Genomic DNA, 17,313 nt, shown 5'->3' on the forward strand with positions numbered 1-17,313 from the left:
CTGTAAGTTTCAAAACTTCCTTGTTATTCAAAAAACTGCTTTTATTGAAACCAAGTCTGTAAAACGACAGGATCTCAAAAGTGGAGACTTGTGATGTCAGAGGGCAGCTGTATAGACCGCCTTTGCAGACGAATATCCACGCCTACGTCTACATCACCGCGTCTTTGGCCCCGCCCACTGGAGAACGAGTAAAGATTGACACAAGAGCACAGGATCAATACGTGAGCGTGATGTTACTTTTGATGTTCAGAGTTTATATACCAACATCCCTCATACTGAAGGTTTATTTGTTTTTGAACAATTTTTAACACAAAGATCTGTGGATGTAAAACCTAGTACCACATGTGTATTGGATTTAGCAAGTATTGTCTTAAGTAACAACTTTTTTCGTTTTCAGGATGATTTTTATTTACAAGTGAAAGGCACTGCAATGGGTAGTAAAATGGCATTTTCATGATCACCAAGGCCACATCTGCAGAGACGTTGATGTTTTTGAATTATCTTAACTCAAGGACTGAGCATGTGAATTTCACTATAGAATGCGATCCAGTAAGCATTCGTTTTCTTGATGTTCGACTATACATATGTGAGGGGAAACTCCATACCGATCTGTACCGAAAACCAACGGATCGCAACACTATTTTTAGAGGCGATAGTTTCCATCCTAGATCCTTAATTAAGAGTTTACCTATCAGTCAATTTAAGCGAGTTCGTAGAGTTTGTAGCACAGATCAATCTTATACTCATCAATCCAATGATTTAACTAAAAGATTCTTGAATCGTGGTTACCGTACAGAATAGAAAATGCCCAAAAGAAATTCAACGAGACATCTCAATTGCAGTGTTTGCGTACAAAACATAAAAAAACGCAAGTTCTTAATGCTCCTATTTGCACGACGGAGTACTCAGTATTGGGTGCGGAGTTCCATAAAATCTTAAATAAACACTGGCATATTTATTTCAAGTGATCCTAAATTATCAGGTGTCTTTAAACGTCAAATCAATCTTCGTGACTTGCTTGTAAAATCTGAATATCCTTCACGTACAAAACAAGGTATTCCAATTCTTCCTCCAGATAATTACAGGTGTGGTAATTGCGCCCAGTGTGCTTTTACACACAAATGTAAATCGTTTAAGCCTAGTTCACACTACATGATTTTAAAACGTCGGGCTGAACTGTGCGGTTCACACTACATGACTTGCTCTCTGTGAAATCAGGAGTGTTCAAGTTGTTGAGCTGTTCAGACCACACGACACAACGTGATTGATCCGCAACAGGAGGTAACGCACTACACGAGTTGACAACAACTCTGTCACCCAACGATTCTATCTGGTCTACAAACCACGTTTTGTCACGAAAAATCACGCGATAAAACGAACCGGAAATGACGCGAAACAGCACGCGCGCCAATATTTACCCGCGTCTTTACCCGGTGACCTCAACCCATGCGTTGCTCTGATTGGCTGTAGCTCATGACATCAAGACCTCAACCCATGCCTTGCTCTGATTGGCTGTAGCTCATGACATCACGTGAGCTTGAGTCGCGCGACAGCTCTGGATATCTAGCATGCTAGATATTTTCCTGGGCTCGGCGAAGCGTCTGCGAGGCGTCTGCGAGTGTCTTTGATGCGTTGTTGGCTCTTTCATACTAACAGATTGGCGATCGTTCATCGCCCGCGATTTGCACGCGATAACACCCTGACCTGTCGGCGAGCTCAACGATTTGCAAATCGGGCTTAAATCGGGCTTAAAATCATGTAGTGTGAACTAGGCTTTAGTCATCCACGTACTGGTCGTGATATTCCGATACGGGGTAGGCTACTATTACCTGATGCTTCCACTCATGTGATTTATTTAATTCGTTGTCCTTGTGGTCTTGCATACGTGGGTAAAACATTCAGACAATTACGCACTCGTATTAGTGAACATCGTAGTAACATTAGAACTGGAGATATGCGCAGCCCCATATCGGCTCATTTCAGAAAAGCAGGCCATAATATCAGCGCTTTGCAGTATATTCAGAGCCGCCCCGTGGCATAGGCGGACTAGGCAAATGCTAGGGGCGCCACTCAATAGGGGCGCCACAATGAGTGAACGAGTACATTTTTTTTTTTTTTTACTAATACTATTTTAAAAACATTAATTCAAAATACTACAAAATAAAGCAAAAAAATAAAATAAAATAAAACTCCACAAAACTTAACTAAGTCCCCCGACTCCGGTACGCATCAATTTCATACCTGTCAAGTATCCCGTTTTGGCCGGGAAAGTCCCGTATTTAACCCTTCTTTCCCGCCGTCCTCCCGTATTAGTATTTTCCCGTAAATCTCCCGTATTTTAACCTGCGCTATTAAAAAATAATAATGGCCCGGGCGGATTAAAAAAAGTCACTAGCCACGCGATAACTGCCAACTGCAGTAGCCTACTACAGGTACAGTTGTCGCGAGGTTAGTGTGTTAGTGAGGTCAGAGTGACAACGCAGGAAAAAAAAAAAAATCGCAGACGGATGATGGACGCTACGACAGAGACGGAAGGCACTCCTGCCACAAAACCAAAACCCTCATGTAAATACCGCGATCAATGGGACAGCGAATTTACTTTTCTGAAGAGGAGCAGGGTAGGGGACAGTCACGCGTTTTGTAACTGCGACTTTAGCATCTTAAAACCTGTTAACCGTTGCCAGTGCGCCGGCGCACTGAAGCGTTTTTTGTTTGTTTAAATAGTTCAAAGTTACTATCAGATTTAATGTTATTACCTTGACAAACTATACATCATTAAAAAGATATAACACTCAAGTTTCAGTATTTGACCACTATTGTATTCTCAGAAACTTTGAAGATGTTTCATACAAAATAAATTTCTAATAACTTTACAAAACCTTGTAGCTATTAATAACTATTTTTTCATTATGACAATAATTAATTCTACATTTACAATAAACTGCCAGGTGTCAGCTTTCAAATGAGATCATACTTGTGATTTTAGTGCAAAGTGTTTATGAACTGTAGGCTATCTGTTTCAGTTTGGGTATGCCATTTCTGAGGATTTTTCAAAAGTGGGGTTGCAGCCTAAAAAGAATGCAAAGTCTGCAACAAATTTGAACAATAACTAACTAAAAGAGTAAAGAAAAGTTATGTGACATGTAAAGAAAAACTGTAAAAGAAAAGCAATATGAAATGAAAAGAATGTGTGGAATGAAAATAAAATGTAAATGTAGAGACAAGCAATGTTAAATGAACAGAAAATATGCAAATAAGCCTTTAAAATAAATGCTCTTCATATATACCCTTTTGTGTTTTCATTTAAGCTATAACACTTGTCTTAAAATGTAAGGGATAACGTGACTGGAGCTTGGTTGCGGTGGTGGGACTGTTCGCGGTGGGCGCCGGAAAATTTCCCTTATTTTCAAATCCAAAACTTGACAGGTATGATCAATCTTCCCCCGCCCAGCGAGTGCGTCAGAAACAGAGCGCGCGCGATGAGTTTACTGTTGGTAATTTGTTGTGTAGCGTCGCCCCTCGCTGCATCCAATGTAGACAGCATTTTTTTCGTTTGAGGCCACTTAACACACTCAAGCACCCCGTAGACACGGGCCTGGCAGCTCGCGCCAGGTCTAGACATGGTGAACGTTACCTGATTGTGACGGATGGCCAAATTTACATGACATATTTTAGATTAGCATTATAGTCTGCAATAGATACAGTACCAAATGGAAGAGAAGAGGATAAAAGGGGATAAAGACAGAGGTAATGTAATGAATGAACAGTTTATCTAATTGCATAGTAGTAAGATATATAATTTAATGGAAGTTATTTTTACCTTAAACTTTATGCTAACAATTGTTCTGAGTTCTCCAGAGGCCACAGACAGTGTGATTTGTAACAATCACGTCAGTTTTTTAGACGCATTCACTATCCCTTTTATTAATTAATGTTTTACTCTACAGTTGTGCAGTTTTGAGGGGGATATATGGCATTTTTAAATTTATTTGCCAAAATTATTAATGATATTTAGCCTATAGGCTACAGGTTTATTAAAAGTAGCAACGTTTTATGTGAAATTAGCATTAAAGAAGACATTTCGCAGTTTCATTCATGGTGAAAACATGAAACGTGCCATAGTTTAGTGGAAGATTGCTGCCATCAACTGCAAAACAAACACTTTTGCTAGCGCTCAATGAATAGTTTGTGCATGAATGACATTTGGACGATGACATCACTGTTTTATCCAGAGCGGCTATATATACTGAACAAAATTATAAACGCAACAAAGCTGTAAATCTGCCTTGAAATAATCTATATTGTAAAAAGCTCTATAAAAATAAATGGGACTTGACTTGAATGCTAGGTGTAATGCTCTTGCTATTTGTGTTTAGGCTGTAATGTGTGTGTGTATATATATATATATATATATATATATACATACATACATATATAGGATAAATGGTCATGAACACAATGACAGGTCGAAATGGCCTGTGATGCATGTGGCACCAGGTAAAATCTTGCCTAGGGCAGCAAATTGGCCAGGGCCGGCCCTGAGTATATTGGTATAGAAAAAGTAACAAAACCCTCAAGAGGAGGAAATTATGAGAATAAATTATTACAGAGGTAATGTTTTTGGATTTACACCTTAAGTACTTTGTCACCTTTAGGGTTGAATGAGGATTTTGATATTAAGCCATTTTTATAGTAATTATTATTAAAAAAAAATTGTAACTGTCACATGACTTGTATTTGTCACTTTACTTGCATTTGTCATGTGACCTTTTGTGTGTGCCTAATTAAGGTAATCATCTGTGTCTATTTAAAGTTGACTTCAATCTACATGTGATATTGTATGTGCCTAATTAAGGCAATTATTTGTATCTATTTAAAGTTGACTTCACTCTACATGTATATTGGGCCTGATGAAGACCTGAGGGTCGAAACGTTGCTTTTAATAAATTCTTTTGGAGCAGTACTTTTCAGTGTGCGGACTTCACACTTCTGTAAATCCTTTTTCAACCCATTGCAAATTTTGCTGACTGTCTTAAAATTGGCCCCTGAACAATATTTTTGGAGAACAATTTCAACCACAGTGGGTCATTGTTTAATAGTGATGAGGAAATATCCAGGCACCTTGTTTGCTATGACACGGTAAAATAGCTTTACTGGCACAATCATACAGACAAATAGAGACAAGTAATAGGATAAACACTCAGGTGTTAAGGGACATAAAAGATGGATTCATTTTGGGGACAAAGCTGAAGCTGCCGGCTCCTGCAGAAGGGATGTGGTCACAGCATAAGTCCCTGAACCACCAAAGGTTACTTGAGTTCAGACGGGAGCACTCAGCATTTAGTCATTTTCTCCAGTCAAGTGGAGCATGTAGCTTTTAACGCTTGGAGATAATTCAATTTTGTGGTATTTCATTACATTAACCCATCCTCCACCCTTTAGCCACATGAAATGTATTACTGATCACTATACTTTAAAATCTAAACTTCTTCTTTCCACCTTAACTTAGCATTACATCAACTCTAGACTGAGAAGCAGCATCGTAATCATCAAAAATGCATGCATCAGAAGGGCTAGTCTAAGTGATAGCTGTTATCAAGTGATGCACCATGATTATTTTATTCAGCGGGTACCTGACAAAGTGGCCTAATTGTGCTTGTCAACCTATGGTAAGCCGGTTTGAGGTGTACAACAGATATGAGCTATCATGTTCCATATGGGCATCTTGGCCGGGTACATTACTTTATCCTGAGGCTGTCTGTCTGGAGTATCACAGTTGGCAAAGTGACACCATGTCTGTCACTCGTGCTGTAGCCAGAAAGTAAGAGAGATGCTTTTTAGCAGTGCATAAATGTGATAGGACACCAAATATTGTCTGGAATTACTCACTAGTAATGGAAATAAAGCATTGTGTAAATCCTTTATTTAGGACCATTAAGCTTTTGCATAGACAATAGACAATTTGCCCCACCAAAACAAAACAAAAATATTCTATATACGCTAAACTGGTCAAAAGTTTGGAATAATTAAGATTTTGTAATGTTTTTGAAATAAGACGTATGCTTATCAAGGCAACATTTATTTGACAAAAATACAGAAATATTGTGAAATATTGTAACAATCTGAAAGAACGTGTTTTCTATTTGAATATATTTTAAAATGTAATTTATTTCTGTGATGGCAAAGCTGGATTTTCAGCAGCCATTACTCCAGTCTTCAGTGTCACGTGATCCATTAGATATTTCTATTAATGCTGGAAACAGTGTTTGATGCTTAATATTTTTGTGGAAAGAATGAAAGAATCATTCAAAGAATCCTGAAATAAATTCACTAAACCATATTAGAAGGATTTCTGAAAGACACTTTCACACTAAAGACTGGAGTAATGATCCTGAAACTTCAGCTTTGTCATCACAAGAATAAATTAGAGTTTTAAAAATAAATTAAATAGTAAACATGTTTTTTATTTAATATTTCAGAATAGTAATGTTTACTGTGTCTGATAAAAAAAATGCAGTTTGATGAGCATTAGAGATTTTCAAAAACAGAAAAAAATTCCTAATTATTCCAATTATTGTGTTTTTAGATTGATGTGTTTTTTACATGCACACCAGTTCTGTGTAATTGTGTGTGTGTGTGTGTGTGTGTGTGTGTGTGTGTGTGTGTGTGTGTGTGTGTGTGTGTGTGTGTGTGTGTGTGTGTGTGTGTGTGTGTGTGTGTGTGTGTGTGTGTGTGTGTGTGTGCTCGTGCACATCACATGTGTATTGTTTGTAAAGTGCATCAATTATGCGTCACTTTAAAGTGTGTGTACTGGCAGCATGTGAATGGCTTTCTGCCTGATGGATCAGTAGTGACTGTGCCCTCTTTCTGGGTCCTCTTATAGCTCATTCTCCATTCTGCTCGCTTCAGATCAATCTCTCCACAAACGCTCGGCATTAACCCTAACCGCACATTTCCGCAAATGTCCAACATCCACCCCAGAGTGACTGTTAATTGTCAGAGAAGAGAACTCAATCAAACCAGTGCATACTCAAGTCACTCATGCAACACATTAGAACAATCAAAACCAGACTGATGAATTACTAATGTATACAGCTCAAATTAAAAAATTATTATAGCGATAGTGATGTTTTAAAATCATTTTGAGATCAATATTTTATTATAAACTGTATTTTTTAAATGGTAAAGGATTTATATATAATGTTAGTATTTGTTTTTATTAAAAGTCAACATGAAAGTTGTGATAGGCTTTTCTTCCCTGATGTGATGTATATCCAAGTGAAACGCTATCTTGAACAAGTATAGGGCGGGTCTTGAATTTTTCCATCGGGAATTGATTGGATGTTTGTGGTTTGCTATTGGTCGATCTTATGTGAGTGACAGGTTGTCAGAGAAAAGAAGAGATGATGTTGCAAGAGGGAGGGTACGTTATTTTGATTAAACATTATGAGTGCATATGAATTAAAAAAATAATAATACTGTGCACGGATAAATCATTTATAATAAATACTGCAATATTTATGGTGGTGTAGATAAAATAATTATACTATTATATATTATATATATATATTATTTATAAAATTATCTCACAGTAATTTTAAAATCTAAAAATCAAAACATCCAGATGCATTACAGTAATGAGAGATTGAGAAATGTGCTTAATTGTCATGAAAATAATGTTTCAGTGCAATGTGGCCCTAAAAATTGTCTCTGTGCAAAATACAATTTCTTTTTTACTTTCAGGAGTGCAATATGTTGCTCAGTATATTACTTCTAAGTTTCATCTAACAATATATGCACTTTTTATTTATTTATTTAAAAAGTAAGATTCACCCTGTTCTGTTTTGCAGTATTGAGAGATTTACTTAAAAGTGTATCAGTTAACATCACCTTTCAAAGACTTCTCAATAGTAAAGGGCAGCATTGTAACCCAGACAAAAGGGTTGGTGGGTGATGGTGGAGCCTGGAGGAGGTGATTGTGGTTGGACTGCTCTTCTGCTGGCTTTGATAAGCATTAACAGAGGCTTTTATTTCTCATTAACTCAAGGTGCTTTCCTCGCAGATGCGCGGAGGATGAGGAAATTACACTGGGGCATCTGTGAGGACATGTAAGACGCTAAGCACCTGTGCTCAACCAGGACGTCTGCTATCAAGCTGTGTCTACACCAAACACAGATAAGAAAGCTTGTGATTATAATACAGCTGTCACATTAACCCACAGGCTTGACGTAAACAAGGGTGTCATACACTGCAGTTATTGCAGATGTGAGCATCTGACATCTCTGCCTGGTTCTGTCAGCAGAATTTTACTCATCACTTTGTGGTCTCTCACATCAAATGCCTTGATACATCAAACTAGGATGGATGTCATTGTCAATGGACGTCTCACCTTAAAAAGACGTCCAAGCCTGACATGTTCATTCAGATTCAATATATATGCTTATAAAACTGCTTACTATGAGATGCTCTTACATTCTGAACTCATGCAGACTGTAGGAAAACAATTCAGTTGCTTTGTAAAAAAGGTTTAGCATTTTATGTAAATGAGATGTGATTGGTGAGTAGCCTACCTTTAACTGTTTATTGCTCCTCTGGCAAACTGAGTCATGAAACACACACACACACACACACACACACACACACACCCACACACACACACACACACACACACACACACACACACACACACACACACACACACACACACACACACACACACACACACACACACACACACACACACCACACACACACACACAGTGTGATGGGTCAATAGCAGAACAGAAAAAATACAAATATTTTCTCCATAACCACTGAAATGTGCTATTTTGTGGAAATTATTTGTAGTATATGTTTAAATAAGTTTTTTTAAATAATTTATATACATAAATTATTTACATTTACTACTTTATATTTCAGCAATATTAGTCCAGTAATTTTAAGCCAAAATGGGGGTCAACCTTGAACAAATTGCAACAGAAGCAAACTCAACTGATTTTGTATCCTCAATATGTCCTGAGTAAGGGAAAAAAAGCCCCGAAGAATCCCATTAGGGGAAAGTTTCGAAAAAGACCCAAATATATGCCATTCATACACCTATTCATTCTTTTTCTCACGTGAAAAGGGTAACATTTTTAACCTTTAGATATCACCATGAAAATTACTGAGTTGATTACTTACATCAAGACAAACAAAAAATGTATTACAAGTTCTCTTACGAGAGTATCTCTCGTACTGCGTAATATCTTACGCTATGGGGAAAACCTCTTTTCCACGAGATATTGAAGCCAAAAATTATCCTTTAATTTTGATTAATGTAAAACGCTGTGCGGCAGCGTGCAGACATAGGCAAGACGGCTCGCGCGCCTATTGGCTGCCCTGCGGCCACAGCAGCAAGCCTATCGAGAGAGGCCCTGCGTGACGTGACGTCCAATGGGGGTGCTTCGCGCCCATTTCGTTGCGTCCCGCCAGAATAGGCGTGGCCTTGGCCTATAAATACGCTCGACAGGCTGATACAAACTGATTTTCAACTCTTCAGCGAAGCACTACTGCATCGCTGGATCCGGAGTGAGAAGCCGCGCCGTCTGATTGTAAGCCTTCTGCGGGACGAGCCTTCGAGCCTGAAGTCGCTGGCCTGCACCTCGCCGCCTTCAGCCGCCGTACCTGCTACGCTTTCCGGCGTTCATATCCTTTTCACTGCTGAGTGTGTGTTCGCCGCTGCGACTCACACTCTATCTCTGTTTTCTATCTGTTCTAAAAGAGCAAGCGTCTTTTTAAAGATGCAAAGATCCTGCGGCTCGTGCCGAGCCACACTCAGCGACGGGGACCGTCATGTCATCTGCGCTTCCTGCCTGGGTGAGGATCATGCGGCTCTCGCTCTCGTCGAAGGCGGATGCCCTCATTGCGAGCTAATGCCTATGGTGACTCTGAGGACTCGCCTGGCATCCTTCTCAGAGGCCTGCACTTCAACCCGCTGCGACGCCGCGCCGTAAAAAGCGCCGCGCTCAGCGCGTTCCCGAGCCCTCTCCTGCCCGCCTAAGCTCGCCGGTTCGCCCGCTAGCTTCGCCGGCATCGCTCGAGTCACTCACCGATGGACAGCGGCCGCCGTCTGCCACCGCTTCCGCCATTGAGATCGACGAAACAGCCGAGGCTTGTTCTATCCTGGCGTCGGACAGCGAAGATTGGGCGAGCTCTGTGGACCTCCCCTCCGCTGTTCGCGAGCCTTCCGGGAAAAGAGCAGGCATTGAGTCTGAGTTGATGCGTCTGCTCTCTCAAGCCGTCGACAACCTCGGCCTCGACTGGGAGGCGCCCGCGCAACCCCCGCGCAACCGACTGGATGGATGTTTCCTCAAGAAGGACCACGCCCCATCACAGTCCAGACCCGCGCCTTTTCTTCCTGAGCTTCACGAAGAAGTCGCGAGGTCTTGGAACGCCCCCTTCTCGGCCAGAATGCGTACATCTGTCTCTGCTGCATTCTCCACTGTGGACGGTGCGAAAGACAGAGGGTACCTTTCTCTTCCTCCTGTGGAAGCAGCGGTAGCATCACATCTCTGCCCGCCCTCTGCTGGACGCCGAGCACAGACGGTGTTGCCATCTAAAGCCTGCCGAGTGACGTCAGCCATGCACGGTCGCGCTTACACCGCCGCCGGGCAAGCTGTGTCGGCGCTACACACAATGGCCATCCTGCAGATCTTCCAGGCCGACCTTCTCCGAAAAATGGACGAGGAAGGCGTGGGATCGATCAGCGTTGCGGATTTAAGGAGCGCTACAGACCTGGCTCTTCGCGCCGCTAAATCTGCTGCACAGGCCGTTGGGCGGAACATGGCCTCTCTCACCGTGGCTGAGAGACACCTATGGCTAACGCTGTCTGAAATGACGGATTCGGAGCGCTCTGTGTTTCTCGACGCGCCCATTTCGCCAGTGGGCCTCTTCGGATCTGCCGTCAAAGATTTCGCGGACAGATTCCAGGAGGTTCAGAAGACATCGCAGGCTATGAAGCACTTCCTCCCGAAGCGCTCTAGCTCCGCAGCAGGTCGCTCGAAACAGCCGTCTGCCCGTAGCTCACAGCCACAGCCTGCACCACCCGCCGCCGCTTCTCAGCGCCGCCAGGCCCGAGAACAGAGACCGCGCTCTCGCTCTGCTGGACGCCGCCCCCCTCAGCGCGGGCCCCGGCCGAGGATTGAGATCAAGCCCGAGGTCTCAAAGCCTTCCTAGCCATCCTAGGAAAGCGACGGTGTTCAAATCTCGCTGCGGCCGGATTTTCACCGAAACATTTCGCTCGTCCAGTTCCATGCGATGTGACTGTTCCAGTGTATTTAGCAGTCAACAAGTCGGTTCATTTGCCCGCTTGCCTGCACACAACAGCCGTTTTTATGGCTACCCAGATAAATCCAATAAAGAGTGTATTTTCTGGTGTCCCGGCCATAGCCGATGGTGTTATGAGTGTTGTAAGAATGCCCACGTCACAGTGCCCATTCCCACACACAGACACAGCCCGCCACAGTTCAGGGCTAGCACAAATAAAATCGACTCATGTCGATTGTGCAAACGTAGTGAATGTGCCCACGACACAGTGCCCACAAACACTACACAGTGCGTGTCCCACGGGTTCTGTAAAAACAAAACCAACACATATTCAGTCAGCGCAAGCCGACGGTGTTTTCAGTGCAGTAAATGTGCCCGCTGTCCCGCGCCCACATTCACTCACAGACACGCTGAACCCTACGGGGTTTGTCCCGCTCGTTCTCTCTCCACAATTTGTCATAGAGGAAGCGAGTGCGAACAGCCTGCCCGCCGTGATCGGCGCGCCCCCCGCCTCGCGCACTTTAAACACAGTGTTCATGTCTCAGCACACCGAAGCTCTGCAGCCGCCGCTGTGCCGCGGCCAGAGCCCGGATATCATTCGGCCTCTAGCTATCCACGCGAATGCATGGGCAATGCTTCCCGGGGTATCAGAATGGGTGTTGAACACTATAAAGAGAGGCTATTCGCTACAGTTCGCTCGACGTCCCCGCCGTTGCACGGCGCGTGTCGAAACCACGGTGGACAACGAAGTATCTCATCTACTTCGAACCGAAATAGCGAAACTACTGAGCAAAGGGGCCATAGAACCTTTATCTCAGGCTCAGAGCGAAGGGGGTGTATACAGCAGATATTTTCTGGTACCGAAAAAAGACGGGGGTCTCAGACCCATTCTAGATCTGCGACAATTGAACAAAGCGCTTCTGAAACGCAAGTTCAAAATGCTGACAACCAGCAAAATCTTCGCGCACGTGCGCCAGGGAGACTGGTTCATGTCAATAGATCTGAAAGACGCCTATTTCCAAATACAGATTGCGTCACGTCACAGGCGATTCTTGAGATTCGCCTTCGAGGGCCAGGCATATCAATACACAGTCCTACCGTTCGGCCTGTCTCCAGCACCCCGTATATTCACGAAGTGCATGGACGCGGCTCTCGCACCCCTGAGACTTCAGGGCATGCGAATTTTGAACTACTTGGACGACTGGTTGATTCTAGCTCGATCACGATCAGAGCTCATAGAACACAAGACCGCATTACTCGAGCATCTCGAGAATTTGGGTCTCACAGTCAATTGGGCGAAGAGTTCGCTGTCCCCCAGCCAGAAAATCTCCTCCCTGGGAACAGTGATGGACTCCCTGTCTATGACAGCACGTCTGTCGCCGGAGCGAGGACTGAACATTCAGCGCGCCGTGAAATCCTTCCGCCGCGGCTCTATAGTCCAGCTCAAACGGTTTCAGAAAATGCTGGGCCTCATGGCCTCAGCATCTTCAGTACTTCAGCTGGGCCTGCTTCGCATGCGCCCACTGCAGTTATGGCTGAAAGCACGAGTTCCGCCCGGGGCTTGGGCCGCTGGTCTGTTTCGCCTCAGGGTCGACAGGAAATGCGTCTCAGCTCTGAAACCTTGGAAAAAAGCCGACTGGTACCAGTCAGGCGTGAGTCTGGGGACTCCCTCGAGTGTGATGGTGGTGTCCACGGACGCCTCCACCTCGGGGTGGGGAGCGCTGCTCGAGGGCAGACCGTTCTTTGGCCAGTGGTCAGAACGGGAGAAGCTCCTACACATAAACTGTCTAGAAATGCTGGCAGTAGACAACGCGCTAAGGCGTTTTTGTCCCCAGATAAAAGGGCGCCACGTCTTAGTCCGGTCGGACAACATGTCAGTGGTGGCGTACATAAATCACCAGGGCGGCGCCAGGTCCCGAAGCCTTTACAGGCTGACGAAACGCCTCCTGGGCTGGGCTCAGCACAACCTGCTTTCACTGAAAGCAGCGCATGTGCCTGGTCACCTGAATCTGGGACCAGACAGACTGTCCAGAAACAATGTCCCAGCAGGAGAATGGTCGCTGCACCCGCAGACGATCCAACTGCTGTGGGAGACATTCGGCAGAGCGCAGGTGGACCTGTTCGCGTCCCAGGAAAACGCTCACTGTCCGAACTTTTTCTCCAAGAGCAGGGACGCGCTGGCCCACGTATGGCCCCGACGCCCCCTCTATGCTTTTCCCCCCGTCTCGCTCCTGCCTCAAGTGCTGGAACGAATCAGGGAAAATGGATGCCCAGTGCTGCTCGTGGCTCCGCTATGGACGAACCAAACCTGGTTCCCAGTCCTGATGCAGCTGGCCAGCACTGCCCCGTGGCCGATACCGGTGAGGAGAGACCTCCTCTCTCAGGCAAAGGGCTCGATTTGGCATCCTCGCCCGGAGTTATGGTCCCTACATGTGTGGGCCATCAACGGGTACCCGCTAACCTCCCGGAGGGAGTGTTAAACACGATCACGCAGGCTAGGGCCCCGTCTACTAGACGGCTCTACTCCTCGAAATGGTCAGTGTTCTCTACCTGGTGTCAAGCTCAGGGCTTTTCACCCGTAGACTGCGGGGTTACGGAAGTGCTCTCCTTCCTTCAGGAGCTGCTGGATAAGGGTAGAACCCCGTCCACGCTCAAAGTATACGTGGCGGCCATAGCGGCGTTTGCAAAACCGACGTCTGGCCAGTCACTGGGGAAGAACGACCTCGTCGTGCGATTCCTCAGGGGAGCTCGGAGGCTGAATCCTTCCAGACCTCCCTCAGTCCCTATGTGGGACCTTTCTACGGTTCTGGAAGCCCTGAAAGGTGCCCCATTCGAGCCAATCCATTTGTCAGACATGAAGCACCTGTCTTTCAAAACGGTATTTCTTGTGGCTCTTGCTTCAATGAAGCGCGTGGGGGACTTGCAAGCGCTTTCAGTAAGCGCGTCCTGTATTGAGTTTGGGCCTAATGACTCAAAAGTCATACTCAAACCAAGGCATAGGTACGTGCCAAAATCCCTCAACACACCGTTCAGGGCCCAGGTTATTTCCCTGTGCGCCCTCCCGGTGAACAATGAGGAAGCGGATGCTAATCTCCTTTGCCCCGTCAGGGTGCTGAGAGCTTATGTGTCCCGCTCGTCTGTCTTCAGGCAGACCGAGCAGCTCTTTGTTTTGTTTGGCGGACGCTCCAAGGGACTGGCCGCATCAAAACAGAGCCTATCCAGATGGATAGTCGATGCCATAGCGCTGGCTTACACTTCTAAGGGCCTGCAGTGTCCTTTGGGTGTCAGAGTGCACTCCACGAGAGGCGTGGCCTCTTCGTGGGCGTGGTCTAGTGGGATTTCCTTGCATGATATCTGTATGGCGGCGGGCTGGGCCTCGCCGTCTACATTTATAAGGTTCTATAACCTAGAAGTTCCCGCCTTACAGGCCAAGCTGCTGTCGGTCTAGAATTCAGTACTATCTGTCCCGCTGCGCCGGCGCAGAATGCTGAGTTTTGATTGAGTATCGCTCACTGATCGATGGAACAGCTCCATGGGTGTTGAATAGCCCGTATTTTTGCCCAGTTCAGGCTGAACGCGTTCACCCTGTCTGCGGGATATACTGTTGACATAACTAGCTCCTATGGGATGCTATTACGTGGGGAATGATGCTGGTAGCCTCTCTTCTCCGACTCTCTGTGAGTCTACGGTGATTATGCACTATATGAGCCCCGGGCTACTGCCCTTGGGACTTTGGTGTCGGATCCCAGTACGCACGGCGTCTTACATTGTGTTCCCCATAGCGTAAGATATTACGCAGTACGAGAGATACTCTCGTAAGAGAACGTACTCGGTTACTGACGTAACCTCGGTTCTCTCTAGAGAGGGAACGAGTACTGCGTATCTTGCCGTGCATACAACAGCGCTGGTTCGCTTCAGCGTTGAAAACCAGTTTGTATCAGCCTGTCGAGCGTATTTATAGGCCAAGGCCACGCCTATTCTGGCGGGACGCGACGAAATGGGCGCGAAGCACCCCCATTGGACGTCACGTCACGCAGGGCCTCTCTCGATAGGCTTGCTGCTGTGGCCGCAGGGCAGCCAATAGGCGCGCGAGCCGTCTTGCCTATGTCTGCACGCTGCCGCACAGCGTTTTACATTAATCAAAATTAAAGGATAATTTTTGGCTTCAATATCTCGTGGAAAAGAGGTTTTCCCCATAGCGTAAGATATTACGCAGTACTCGTTCCCTCTCTAGAGAGAACCGAGGTTACGTTAGTAACCGAGTACGTTTTTTTGAAATTGTTTGTTAACATGGGCAAACGGTGCATAATATAATTACGTATTAGCTAATTTGCATAATTACCCAAACAGTTCTAAACATTGGGTATAGCCAGGTGAAAATGTTTTTTTGAATCTTGTTGACATATAACAGTAAACTATTTAATATTAAGGTCTGAATGGAACCAATTTAGGCTACCCATGAATATTAATACAGACAGAAGTACTTTAGAAACCAGCCTTTATTAATTATTATGGCAGAGATGGGGTTTGGGGCTGGGGCAGTGGGACTGTTTCTGGGGGATGAGTCTGAGGGAAGAACAGGAGACACGGGTAAGGAGAATACAGAAGACGAAAGGTAGGTGAAATAAAGTGTCTGGATCAAAAAATCTAATTACGTACACAATGCACTCAATGCCCAAACCCCATCTCTGCAATAATAATTAATAAAGGCTGGTTTCTAAACTACTTCTTACTGTATTAATGTTCATGGGTAGTATAAATGGGATCCATTCAGACCTTAATATTAAATAGTTTACTGTTATATGTCAACAAGATTCAAAAAAACATTTTCACCTGGATATACACAATGTTTAGAACTGTTTGGGTAATTATGCAAATTAGCTAATACGTAATTATATTAAGCACTGTTTGTCCATGTTAACAAACAATTTCAAAAAACTTTTAATACATTTTTTGTTTGTCTTGATGTAAGTAATCAACTCAGTAATTTTCATGGTGATATCTAAAGGTTAAAAATGTTACCCTTTTCACGTGAGAAAAAGAATGAATAGGCGTATGAATGGGATATATTTGGGTCTTTTTCGAAACTTTCCCCTAATGGGATTCTTCGGGGCTTTTTTTTCCTTACTCAGGACATATTGAGGATACAAAATCAGTTGAGTTTGCTTCTGTTGCAATTTGTTCAACCTTTTTTCATAAAATGACTGGACTATATATGTTTATACCAGAATAAAATACCATTCCAAATACTATATTCAAAACGTAATTTTTGAGCTACACACACACACACACACACACACACACACACACACACAGACACAGACACACACACACACACACACACACACACACACACACACACACACACACACACACACACACACACACACACACACACACACACACAAAATATATTCATATCCTTTTCATTACTATGAGATGTGCAGGTTTGTATTTTGACAGGTTTTTTGTGTGGATATAGATAAGCCCGATAAGTTTTAGCTTATTTTTTAAGACTGGTCACAAATCTGTCAACCAGCTTCTATAAACGTCTCTGAAGGCTTACAGAGGCCATGAAAAGTTTACACACAGAAAGTATCAGCGATGGAAGTGACCTACAGAAGCAATGTGTCAGTGGAGATAAAAGCTCATGTGTTCACAATGTGCTCTCATTTGCTTCACATCAGGGGACCGCTTATGTCCCAAATGACAAGGATTTGTGGGTAAATAGTGCTCGTTGTGCCCCTCCCATCGCTCGAGTCCTTCAAAGCTGCCTCTAAGCAAAGGGTAAGGAGTTGAAGGACAGTGGTACAGTATTTTTGCACACATGCAAGGCTGTACCTTCAGCAAGAGTTTTTTCATTCATCACGCACCGCCATGTAAACTTAAATCAGCTGTCTGCGTGACAAACAGCTCTGCCCTGATAAAGCACCGACACAGGTACACGTTCCTCATCAATTAAAAGGCAACAAGATAATTTATATCTCACCCTCAGCAGGAAACGTGTCC

This window comes from Siphateles boraxobius, unplaced genomic scaffold (assembly GCF_051911475.1).
Source record: "Siphateles boraxobius isolate OS27281-9 unplaced genomic scaffold, OSU_SipBor_1 25, whole genome shotgun sequence".
Classification (NCBI taxonomy): Eukaryota; Metazoa; Chordata; class Actinopteri; order Cypriniformes; family Leuciscidae; genus Siphateles; species Siphateles boraxobius.